This window comes from Erpetoichthys calabaricus, chromosome 4 (assembly GCF_900747795.2).
Source record: "Erpetoichthys calabaricus chromosome 4, fErpCal1.3, whole genome shotgun sequence".
Taxonomy (NCBI): Eukaryota; Metazoa; Chordata; class Cladistia; order Polypteriformes; family Polypteridae; genus Erpetoichthys; species Erpetoichthys calabaricus.
This window is the reverse complement of record NC_041397.2, coordinates 337,397,347-337,410,883: the sequence shown is the minus strand read 5'-3', so window position 1 is coordinate 337,410,883 and position 13,537 is coordinate 337,397,347.

Genomic DNA, 13,537 nt, shown 5'->3' with positions numbered 1-13,537 from the left:
CGTTCAACTTCATGACTAGCTCGTTCAGAATCAGATATTTATTGTAGATTGTTTGACGCGATTTTCTTGTCATACATTTCCGTGCAGCACAGCGCATTAAACCCTCCTGAAGCCCAGCTTCACTGGAGCTCTATGGGCAAGCACAGAGGAGCTTTTTCACTGCAGAAAAGCTGGACGGTAATTGGATAAATGCACCAAAATCGTCACTTCCAGGGAAGCTCAGCTTCTCTGGGAGTGAATGGAGCAGTGGGCGGGCCAGGACGCTGGGCTGCTGCATGATGATTGGAGGAGTTGTTTAAAGGGCGGAACCCCTTTTTTGATTGACAGCATTTGAAAGTGTGCTGAAAAGTTATGGCCATTTCTTTGACTCAGGGAGACTGAGATCTGAACTTCAAGTACTATATTCAGATCATGACTCACAGGGGAGCAGGGGTAAGCTGTGTGATTTCTTGGTGTTTTTTAAAGACATGGAGTTGGATAATGCAATGCCTCAGCTATACAAGCTGTTGTCGTTAGTGGCAACAATTGGCGGTACATCAGCAGGTGTAGAGAGGAGCTTCTCCTGTTTAAAACAGGTCAAATCATACACCCGCAACACAATGGGCCAAGATCGTTTGAGCAACCTTGCTGTCCTGGCCATTGAGAGGAAACTGGTTAAGTCCCTGGAAAAGACGGCCAATTGGTACGACAGGGTCACAGGCCATTTTCTGCAAAACGAACGGAGGGCAGAATTTACATACAAATAATATAATGAATTTTATGATGAAAGCCTAATATGAGCTTCCCCTGTTTCAAAAGCTAGCAGCCGCCACTGTTTTCAACACAAGGCAGACTGGTCTCCATTATCCCGAAACCATTGAAAAAGCAATTAAAAAAGAGGGAGGATCGAAAATTCAAAAATTACAGTCAATAAATAAAGAGAGTTAAATAAGTAAATAAAAACAGACCCTACTAAAATGATCCTCTCTCATTTAAGGCCTTGGGAGCAAACATATCTAGTGCCTCAGCACAATGCCGTTCCCATTCAAGTCATTCTTTCTTTGTCTGAAATTGTTGTGACTGAAGACCCAACGTGATCCATTTGTGACTTTGTTGTTCAAAATGCTGCCCAAGTGTCTCATTTGCTGGTCCTGTTTTTCAATTTTTCTAAGGTATTGAATAAAACAGAGCTTGAAGGAATTTTTCTTTTCACCGATGTAAATTAATAAAGTATCTATCTATCTATCTATCTATCTATCTATCTATCTATCTATCTATCTATCTATCTATCTATCTATCTATCTATCTATCTAAAATAATCGTCGTAGCGCTTGTACTGCCTGCCTAAGGAAAAGTCATCCCAGATGGAGGATCGCAGGAATCGTGGGAGAGAGGGGTCCTTTCATCGGATTGGCTGGCCCAGCACTGTCTCAGCTGTGGAATTGCCAAAATGGGGGAGGCAGCTTGAAGGATGAGGTCTCCAGGACTCTATAAAAATACAAATCTTATTATGGGATATATCATCTACTGTTAAATTCTACTCTGTACTTCTAAAATTTATTTATTTATTTATTTATTTTTTTTATTTCTTACTATATTGAGAAATTGTTTTGTGTACTGTACTGTATTGTATTGTATTGACCCCCTTCTTTTGACACCCACTGCACGCCCAATCTACCTGGAAAGGGGTCTCTCTTTGAACTGCCTTTCCCAAGGTTTCTTCCATTTTTCCCTACTAGGTTTTTTTTTTTGGGAGTGTTTCCTTGTCTTCTTAGAGAGTCAGGGCTGGGGGTCTGTCAAGAGGCAGGGCCTGTTAAAGCCCATTGCGGCACTTCCTGTGTGATTTTGGGCTATACAAAAATAAACTGTATTGTATTGTATTGTACTGTGCGCGCAGCACCCCCGCCACCACTGTGTGTATATAAGCTGCAGCAGGACAGCGCCGGCTGCTTCGTTATAAACCCGACATTTCTCTGTGCAGGGAAGACGTTTGTGCGCTCGATATGACTTTCGATCGGGTCTACCTTCTACATCGTAAAAACTGTACTTTTCACGTACTGTATTAAATCGGTATCTCTATCTTATATAGATGTCATAAATAGATCTCCCTATTCATTTATCCATCCATCATCCAACCTGCTATATCCTACTACACACACACACACACACACACACACACACTAGGGACCATTTAGAATCACCAATGCACCTAACCTGCATGTCTTTGTACTATTGGAGGAAACCCACGCAGACACGGGGAGAACATGCAAACTGCAGGCAGGGAGGACCCGGGAAGCGACCCCGAGTCTCCTAACTGCGAGGCAGCAGCGCTACTCACTGCGGCACTGCACCCCCTATTCGCTTATTCTATTCGATATCCTCAGAAATACAATATTTTTAGTATTTCAACCTCCTTTCTCTCAGATCACACACGCTTTTAAAAATATCTTATTACAGCTCCTATTCTGTCCCACAAATGTTATTTATTTCACTATAACAGAATGACAGACGAAATTTGGAATATTAATGGGGAAATGATACCCCATGTTGTCTTTCCATGTAGGAGACGGAGCTTGCTTATTTCGGAGTTTGTCTATTTTAATGTACACTTTAAAAAAAATTATGTTAAATTTACGGTAAAATACTGGCAGCTGGGTTGCCAAAATTTTTCTGTAAAAAAGGTGACTATTTTTAGGTCTACAGTATAATTTTGTAGTAAACTGTTTTTTTTTTTCTTTGCAACATATTCCAACAGAAGAGAATATTTAACCATAGCCAGAAATTCATGTAGTATAATATGCCAATCAATAAACCATCAGAAAGTATTGTCAGGATCAATCCTAAGCACACAGTTTGCAATAGCAAACATGTACCATTTAATTTTGCACATTGAAAACAATTCAATGTTTAAAGAAGTAATGGCACATTGTCTGGTGGGGAAGTAAAGTTTGCTTTTGTGGTGTATGGTGTCCTACAGGTGTGCCAGCTTATCGAATACAACCCACCATAAATCCACTTCCATAACCTCAAAAAACCTTCAGCACGCTGAGAAAAATAAATCTGCTAACTTAGTTTAAGTTTCTTTCCCGACTATTCAAAGGTGTGCGGTTCACCAGGAACAATATGGTAAAGGGGGGGCGTGTCCTTATGCAAATAGCGTAACCGGTTTTACTGAAACAGCGATTTACTGTTTTACATTTTACGGTTGTTTACCTTCGCTATTTAACAGTTTTACACTGTAAAAGTAATATTTTTTTCAGCGTAATTGTAATGCATCAGTAAACAGTATTTAGCATATTTTGAAGGTAGAAAAATATCGATTTTACAAAACGTGGCTGTAAAAAATAATGTATTGTTTAAGATATACAGGTAATTTTCAGTAGAACACAAGGTAACTTTCCTTTTTTTCAGAAAATGTCTTTTACTTTCACCATTTACAGTATTTTTACCATTAAATTTACTGACATTTTTTACAGTGTACCGTACCCAGGAAATGGCAATGGAAGTAGGTGAGCAAATCGTTAGGTACGTAGTTGACACTTGGACGGAATTTTCAATTATGTCTCATGACAGTAATGGTGACAACTACCCCACATCAACTGAATATTTCGCTGATATGTTGCAGCCTTCGACTTTTGGTGGTCTGTGTAAGTTAGTAGCTGCAGGGCGGAGATTTCATTTTTCTTTTGAGGTTTATCATAATGGCGTTCTTTATACAAAATCAGGTATTGAAGGTCGTCCTGTGAGATGATTAAGGTTTACACACAACCTCTCAAGCATTGCAGGCGAAATATATATATACATATATAAAATAGATAAATACAAAATATCAAATAAAATAAATATATACATCAAATAATATAATTATATATTAATATATGTCTACTTGCATATCTATATATAAAAATGTAAGGCGGGTGACACATCTGACAGAGATGAGATTAGATTCATACCTAGTGGCATGGATCGTGGACTATCTTAATCCCAATGGGAAATTCACATTCTTCAGCAGCAGCATACTGATACAATAAAAAATATTAAATTAAAGAATGATAATAATGCAGGTGAAAAACAGACAATAACTTTGTATAATGTTAAATGTTAACGTTTACCCCCCCGGATGGAATTAAAGAGTCGCATAGTTTGGGGGAGGAACGATCTCCTCAATCTGTCAGTGGAGCAGGACGGTGACAGCAGTCTGTCGCTGAAGCTGCTCTTCTGTCTGGAGATGATACTATTAAGTGGATGCAGTGGATTCTCCATAATTGATAGGAGCCTGCTTAGCGCCCGTCGCTCTGCCACAGATGTTAAACTGTCCAGCTCCATGCCAACAATAGAGCCTGCCTTCCTCACCAGTTTGTCCAGACGTGAGGCGTCTTTCCTCTTAATGCTGCCTCCCCAGCACACCACTGCGTAGAAGAGGGCGCTCACCACTACTGTCTGATAGAACATCTGCAGCATCTTATTGCAGATGTTGAAGGACGCCAGCCTTCTAAGGTAGTATAACCGGCTCTGTCCTTTCTTGCACAGACCATCAGTATTGGCAGTCCAGTCTAATTTATCATCCAGCTGCACTCCCAGATATTTATAGGTCTGCACCATCTGCACACGGTCACCTTTGATGATCACTGGGTCTATGAGGGGCCTGGGCCTCCTAAAATCCACCACCAGCTCTTTGGTTTTGTTGGTGTTCAGGTGGTTTGAGTCGCACCATTAACAAAGTCATTGATTAGGTCCCTATACTCCTCCTCCAGCCCATTCCTGATGCAGCCCACGATAGCAGTGTCATCAGCGAACTTTTGCACATGGCAGGACTCCTAGTTGTATTGGAAGTTCGATGTATATAGGCTGAACAGGACTGGAGAAAGTTCAGTCCCCTGTGGCGCTCCTGTGTTGCTGACCACAATGTCAGACGTGCAGTTCCCAAGACGCACATATTGAGGTCTGCCTTTAAGATAGTCCACGATCCATGCCACTAGGTATGAATCTAATCCCATCTCTGTCAGCTTGTCCTTAAGGAGCTGACGTTGGATTGTGTTGAAGGCGCTAGAGAAGTCTAGAAACATAATTCTTACAGCACCACTGTCTCTGTCCAAGTGAGAGAGGGATCGGTGTATAATATAGATGATGGCATCCTTTGCTCCCACCTTCTCCTGATATGCAAACTGCAGAGGGTCAAGGGCGTGTTGAACCTGTGGCCTAAGGTGGTGAAGCAGCAGCCTCTCCATGGTCTTCATCACATGTGATGTCAGAGCAACAGGCCGAAAGTCATTCAGCTCACTAGGACGTGATACCTTTGGCACTGGGGTGATACAAGATGTTTTCCAAAGCCTCGGGACTCTCCCCTGTTCCAGGCTCAGGTTGAAGATGCGCTGTTGAGGACTCCCCAGCTCCGATGCACAGACCTTCAGCAGTCGTCGCGATACTCCATCTGGACCCGCTGCTTTGCTGGCACGAAGTCTCCTCAGCTCTCTGCTCACTTGCGCTGTTGTAATTATGTGTGGGGATGTCTTTCCTATGCTGGTATCATAAGAAGGATGTGTGGAGGGTGCAATACTCTGAGGTGAGTGTGAGAGTGGGTTAGGGTGGTCAAACCTGTTAAAGAAGTTGTTCATTTGGTTTGCTCTCTTCACGTCTCTCTCGATGGTGGTACCCGCTTCGAGCTGCAGCCAGTGATGATTTTCATTCCATCCCACACTTCCTTCATGCTGTTATTCTGCAACTTCTGCTCCAGCTTTCTCCTGTTCTGCTCCTTCGCCGCCCTGAGCTGGACTCGGAGTTCCTTCTGCACGCGCTTGAGCTCATGCTGATCACCATCTTTAAAAGCCCTTTTCTTCTGGTTCAAAAGGCCCTTGATGTCACTTGTAATCCATGGCTTGTTGTTAGCATAGCAGCATACTGTTCTTACTGGAACTACAATGTCCATACAGAAGTTGATGTAGTCAGTAGTGCAGTCAACAACTTCCTCAATGTTCTCACTAATAATTACACAATTGGTGTGCATGTTTAAAAAAACAAATTAAAATGTTTTTAATGTAGAAGCACGTATTTATTTAAGTATATTAAAATATGTGTTTATTTTTATGTATTGAATAGTTTGTGCACTAATTCTGCCGTATCTCAATCAAGTAGTATCTGATATGCAGGTGTTAAGTTTAAAATTGTTTAATCCCCTTTACACCCCCTCAGGGGTTACAGTTTGAAAAACACAGAAGTTCATGTTTATTTCTTTTGTAGACAATATTTATTAAGTATGAAGAGCAAAGTCTTATTTTCATTTTTTCCCAGACGAATCTGCACCCCAGTATCATCCCTGTGGGGATTAAATTTGGAAAAATTCAAAAATACGTGCTTATAAGTGTCTGTATACCAATTTTTGTGTTTCTCAGTTAAGTAGTTTCTGATATATGGGTGTCACTTTAGAAAAGTTTACCCCCGCCCCCCTTCACCACCTTAGGGGTTGAATTTCGAAAAATCTCTTCTTAGCAGATGCCTACGTCACAAAAGGAATCCACTGTCCATATTTCACATTTCCATCTCCAGCGGTTTAAGCTCTGCGTTGATCTATTAGTCAGTCACTGTACAGTTTTATGTATATTTATAGCTTCACCCACATAGTAATAAAACAGGACAAACTTTAAAAATCAATAGACGTTGGCACTGTATCTGATTGTGTTCAGCTCTGACAGGAAAGCGTCCCGCGTGTGGGAACAAAAGCAAATGGCTGTGATATCTCTACCAATCAGCAGCTACCCTCTAAATCACATGGAGCTGTGAGCTCTCTCAAAAACGTCAAACGTTACTCCTTCACAATCTGTAGAGGGTAATGTCTGCTGAACAAACAGGTATCGTTAGCTCAGCATAGGCAGGGTGCACTCCAACACATGGCGACAGGTAGAGAGACTCGAACAGAGGCTGGCACGTGACTGAGGAAGAAAGGCCCCGCCCCCTGCGCTCGGCCCACAGCCACTCTGTTGGATTTGTGTAAATACATCGGCACTGCAAGCGAACTCTGGGAAAAGTCACAAAATCAACCAGAAAGATGAAGCAAATTCTAGAAAACAAGCAGATGTAAATCCGTTAAGTAATTCTCTCGTGAAAATCTGACAGACATACAGACAGAATGCGCTTGGACCACGACATTTTAAAACCGTTTCTTAGCGAGCACCTATGGGCCAAGGGTGACCTACATTCCAAATTTCAAGTCCCAAGTCCTCATGGTTCGGGAGATTTCGTGATGAGTGAGTCAGTGGTACTTGGCTTATACACACACACGAGAGATTCAGACATTGAGCTACAAGTTCACAGAGGTGTAGCTAGGGTTTTGAGCGCCCGGGAACAATTGAAGATCTCTCGCCCCCTCCTGTTTGCCAAAAATCAATGGGGAAGGGAAATTTGGCACCCCCTGGATGCTGCGACCAGGGACAGGTGTCCCTATTGTAGTGACATACTGGGGAAGGGGGGGGGGGGGAGAGAATTTAAGTTCAAGAGACATCACTGAACTTGAACGGGAGGCCAGGAGATGTCACCAGAGAGCCGAGTGTCAAATGCTTCGACACGATTTTTGACACAACCGATTGAAATGTTTCGATTCTTCTTCACTCCGCGCATGAGTAGCTCGAAACACCGCTTAACCCTTTGGCAGCAGCCATCCACTGTGCTTGTGGCGGCAGCAGAGAAATGGGGGGGTTGGCGATCTGTGCGGTGTAACATTAATTAGTGCCCACACTACAACATACGATCGGTAGGTTACTAACCATTTAAAAGAACAACTGATTTGGGGGAAATTCATACCTAAAACTAAAAACAATGACAAAAGACAGATTACGCCTTGTTACAATTGCACATAAAACCGGGCAAACGGCCAGCACCATTTTACAAACAGAGCAGCAGACGCAAAGCTCTTTGCACGTCCGTCCCAACAGATTGCTTTCACCCTGTGATGGCCTGGCACCACGTCCAGATGTTGTCCTGCCTTGTGCCCGATGCTTGCTTCATCTGCCCTGCAGCTCTGCTCAGGCTTAGAAAATAGATGATTCTGCCTGTGAAATGACCATGGAGGCTTCAGTGATTTATAGCAAACTACAACACATCATGACTTTTGCGCTTGACTGTGCGCCACACAACGTAACGACATGCGCTTCCTTTCATACCCGCCCCGCCACCCCCAGTCCATCCGTTAATCACTTCCCCCAAGTTGCCGTAAAACACAGAGTGAATACACAGCGTTCCTTTTAACTACTGTATGACACTACCACGAAGAGTTAACCTCTTAAATAATGCAGAAATTATTACCTACAAAATTAAAAATAGTGTCCAGTACCAAGTAAAATAGAGTAAATATATTGTAATTCAGTAGTCTATCTACAATATTAGGTCGACTTTACCGGATTTATAAGAAATTGTATAGTTAATACGCTAAATTGGGGCTTTTTTTACTTAGTAAAACTTGGAGCTTAATTTCCCCAAATAAAGTGGGTTTAAAGTGATTACTGAATGTTTTGGAGTATATATATAATATATAATTTTATTTTTATTTTACATTGCGTGGGCACTGAAGCATTAAAAAGAAAAAAGTGTACCCATGCTGATGTCATTTATTTCTCTTGGCTATGTTAATTTGTAATTGTTTCATCAACCCGTAGTAACAAGCAAAAGTTTAAAAAAAAAATAAAAAAAATTGGCCTATCAGTGCATTCAGAACGTTATTCTCAAAGCCAAAGTCTATCTCGGGAGCCACCTCGCTGCCTGCGCTTGGGAAAGCAGATCATAACCTGGTTCTGCTTCAGCATCACTATAAACCAAAAGTGAGAGTCCTACCTGTAACCACACGATCATTCAGGAAGTGGACTCCGGAGGCTGAGAATGCTCTGAGAGAATGTTTTGGAACTACAGACTGGGATATCCTGCAGGGATCTCATAGTGAGAACATTGATGAAGTTGTTGACTGCACTACTGACTACATTAACTTCTGTATGGACATTGTAGTTCCAGTAAGAACAGTACGCTGCTATGCTAACAACAAGCCATGGATTACAAGTGACATCAAGGGCCTTTTGAACCAGAAGAAAAGGGCTTTTAAAGACGATGATCAGCATGAGCTCAAGCGCGTGCAGAAGGAACTCCGAGTCCAGCTCAGGGCGGCGAAGGAGCAGTACAGGAGAAAGCTGGAGCAGAAGTTGCAGAATAACAGCATGAAGGAAGTGTGGGATGGGATGAAGATCATCACTGGCTGCAGCTCGAAGCGGGGTGCCACCATCAAGAGAGACGTGAAGAGAGCAAACCAAATGAACAACTTCTTTAACAGGTTTGACCACCCTAACCCACTCTCACACTCACCTCGGAGTATTGCACCCTCCACACGTCCTTCTTCTGATACCAGCATAGGAAAGACATCCCCACCCATAATTACAACAGCGCAAGTGAGCAGAGAGCTGAGGAGACTTCGTGCCAGCAAAGCAGTGGGTCCAGATGGAGTATCGCCACGACTGCTGAAGGTCTGTGCATCGGAGCTGGAGGGTCCTCTACAGCGCATCTTCAACCTGAGCCTGGAACAGGGGAGAGTCCCGAGGCTTTGGAAAACATCTTGTATCACCCCAGTCCCAAAGGTATCACGTCCTAGTGAGCTGAATGACTTTTGGCCTGTTGCTCTGACATCACATGTGATGAAGACCATTGAGAGGCTGCTGCTTCACCACCTTAGGCCACAGGTTCAACACGCCCTTGACCCTCTGCAGTTTGCATATCAGGAGAAGGTGGGAGCAGAGGATGCCATCATCTATATGCTACACCGATCCCTCTCTCACTTGGACAGAGGCAGTGGTGCAGTAAGAATTATGTTTCTAGACTTCTCTAGCGCCTTCAACACAATCCAACCTCTGCTCCTTAGGGACAAGCTGACAGAGATGGGAATAGATTCATACCTAGTGGCATGGATCGTGGACTATCTTAAAGACAGATCTCAGTATGTGCGTCTTGGGAACTGCACGTCTGACATTGTGGTCAGCAACACAGGAGCGCCACAGGGGACTGTACTTTCTCCGGTCCTGTTCAGCCTATATACATCGAACTTCCAATACAACTAGGAGTCCTGCCATGTGCAAAAGTTCGCTGATGACACTGCTATCGTGGACTGCATCAGGAATGGGCTGGAGGAGGAGTATAGGGACCTAATCAATGACTTTGTTAAATGGTGCGACTCAAACCACCTACACCTGAACACCAGCAAAACCAAAGAGCTGGTGGTGGATTTTAGGAGGCCCAGACCCCTCATGGACCCTGTGATCATCAAAGGTGACTGTGTGCAGATGGTGCAGACCTATAAATACCTGGGAGTGCAACTAGATGATAAATTAGACTGGACTGCCAATACTGATGGTCTGTGCAAGAAAGGACAGAGCCGGTTATACTACCTTAGAAGGCTGGCATCCTTCAACATCTGCAATAAGATGCTGCAGATGTTCTATCAGACAGTTGTGGCGAGCGCCCTCTTCTACGTAGTGGTGTGCTGGGGAGGCAGCATTAAGAGGAAAGACGCCTCACGTCTGGACAAACTGGTGAGGAAGGCAGGCTCTATTGTTGGACAGCTCTCTCTCTCTCTCTCTCTCTCTCTCTCTCTGAGGAGATGTCCCTTTATGACATTATGGCACTCACTAACAATCGATTTCTCCAAATTCTTCCCCTGAGGGGGTGATAAGGGAAAAGTATATTTTTTATAAATTTCATCATCATACATAATAAAGTAATTACATTTTTTTTGAGAATATAAGAAGCAACTTTAGTAAACAATTATTGATGAAATTTGAGATATGAAAAATTTGTTATGACCTTGCTTTCATTATGATAATGCAGAGATAGATGGTAAGAGCACAGTACCTCGGGATGACTCTGTTCTTTTTCTTTCGTTGATGAGTTCAGGAGCAGAAGGGTCCTCTGTCCTCAGATGGTAGATTCCAGTTTCAAGGCCTTAAGATGGCAAGTTTTCTGATGAAAATGTAGCTGCGTTTTTCCCAAAGTTTCCAAAATTCAGCAGCTCCAACTCAAAAAATGGGATTCAACAAAAGCCTGACGTGCAGAAATGATTCCACAGACAAAATATCTTCGTTTTTAAAAGTTTAGTTAAGTTTCAAATTAACAGTTCACACAAAAAAGAAAATTAAAATAGCAAAAAAAGGAAAAATTATAATTAAAAATTCATTCTAAGCTTAATCTTGTTACATCTTAAATCATAACTAACCACTTATAATTTCTGAACCATTTCAAAACGGTCAGAAAACTGTATGCTTATCCCATTTCTAACTTAAAAATGGATCTTTCAAGTCCCTGTTTACTGGGACCTGCTCTAAACACAACTAGAGCTTATTAACTCACTGTTTCTCAGTTATAGCAAGAAGGTTCTATCTCTTACTAACTTATAGGGGGAAAAGACTATACCATTGTCTGACTATGGAAGAAATTATATTCTATTCAAATTAAGCAAACATTAACCCTTTAACCGCCAACTCCCTAAATATTCCCCACGCCAGGCGAAATCTGAACAATTTTCGTTTTTTTACTTTTTTACATTTTTTTTACATTTTTTACATTTATTCAAGCAGTATTGACCACTAAATGTTGTGCAAGTTGCCAGTGTATACACGAAATCTATAAATGTAACCTGAATTCTCAGCTAAGCAAAACATCTTGATACCAAACCGTGCCCTTTTCAATGGTAGATACTGTCGAAACTCTAAGCGGCCCTTCCACGACAATAAACTTTCATCAACTGCAACTGACGGTCCTGGCATGTAGGGCAACTGAAATGCTTCAAATAAATGATCAATCAAAGGACGTAGCTTGAACAAGTGGTCGCGGTTTGGATCTTTCTTATCTGGCTCATTTCTGTTGTCATTCAAATGAAAGAATTTCAGCAGCAAAGAGAATCGGTTACGTGTCATGACAGCTGCAAAAATAGGTGTTGCATACATAGGATCTGTAGACCAGTACATCTCAATATCTGGTTTTCTGATTATTCCCATCAACATCAAAATCCCAATGAATTTTTTTCATTTCGTTTTCATCAGTGTCAAACCAAGCACGAACACGGGAATGTGGAGGTAAATTGGGATTTTTCTCAATAAACTGTGCTGCATACAGATTTGTCTGATGAACAAAATGTCTGATCAAATCAGGTGACACAAACAGCTCATAAAAGTGCTCAGCAGTGTAATTGTTTACATCAACAATAAAGCCACACGTTCCCTCAAACGAATGCAGAAAAGGTAGTTCACCTCGGGCAGCAGTCCAGTTGAGATGCTGGGGATACACCCACTCAGCGCCGTCATCCGATGCGTCTTCATTCACAGTATCATGCAGCGCACGTTGCTGCTCATCACTGTCGCTAAAATCTTCTTCAGAACTGCTACAATCATGATCAGAACTGTCCAAAATCGCCTGCAAAGCCTCACTTGAAGTCAGTTTACGTTTCGCCATATTCACAGCTGTTACATGCGAATCACGTCACATGACCGGCCAAAACAACCACAGACTTGTCGAAATACAACGTAGTAATAATACCCACGCCAAACCATCAGTTATACTACTTGCCAGGCATTCATATAACCACAGGCAAATGTGCCGGATAATTCCGGCAGTATGGCGTTAGCAATAAAACAACAGTGCCGGATATATCCGGCAGAGGGCGGTTAAGGGGTTAATATGAGTTTAACTCAAAACTTTAATTTTCTATGATTGGCTCTTACAGGAAGTACAATACATGGAATGAAGCGATAAGGAATAAGGGACACCCTGTGCTCGGGGGCAGGAATGACAGGTCGCTGAAGGATTAAAGTTAAGCAGGTCGCCCCATTTAATCAAACCACAGTCCAACAAAAGAAATTCCTCTTGGCATTGTAGTGCCAGTCCTTAGATGAAATATAACAAAAGACATCTGGCTCTTAACTGCAGAAATGAGGGTTGTCTCACAGGAGCTCCCTCAGGCTGGTTGCTCTGATCATAAAAAACACGTTCTTGTCTTTTACGGGGCAGGGTCTCGGAGCTAAGAAGAGAATGTTCGCAACAGTGCCCCTCTTGCCTTGGCGGATCCTCGCATACCTCAATCGAACGCATAAGGAGATCCTTCCACATGCATGCATGACATGTGGTTTGAACCTCACAAACAGAAAAGAAGCTCGTCTGACTGATGCCTCATATTTTACATGCCATAACAAAATGGGAAAAAAAGAATTAAAGAGCAGAGATTGTTGCTGAACTCACTGCAGCCTTTAACCTTTTGTGCATCACTGGAGACGGTCAGGCAACACACTATTGGCTGTCAGAAAAAGGAGCAAACATGACTGCACTGGAAGATTAGTGCTCAGTCACAGAGACCGTCTCTGTAGAAACGTTCATGAACAGAAATATAAAGAACGGCCAGATTAGTTTGTGAAAAAAGGACATCAGAGGGCCTACAGAATTCTGGAAAAAGGTCTTGTGGACAAACGAGACAAAGGTGAACCTGCATCAGAGTGATGACAAGGGCAAAGTGCAGAGATGAAAAGGAGCTGCCCAAGGTCCAAAG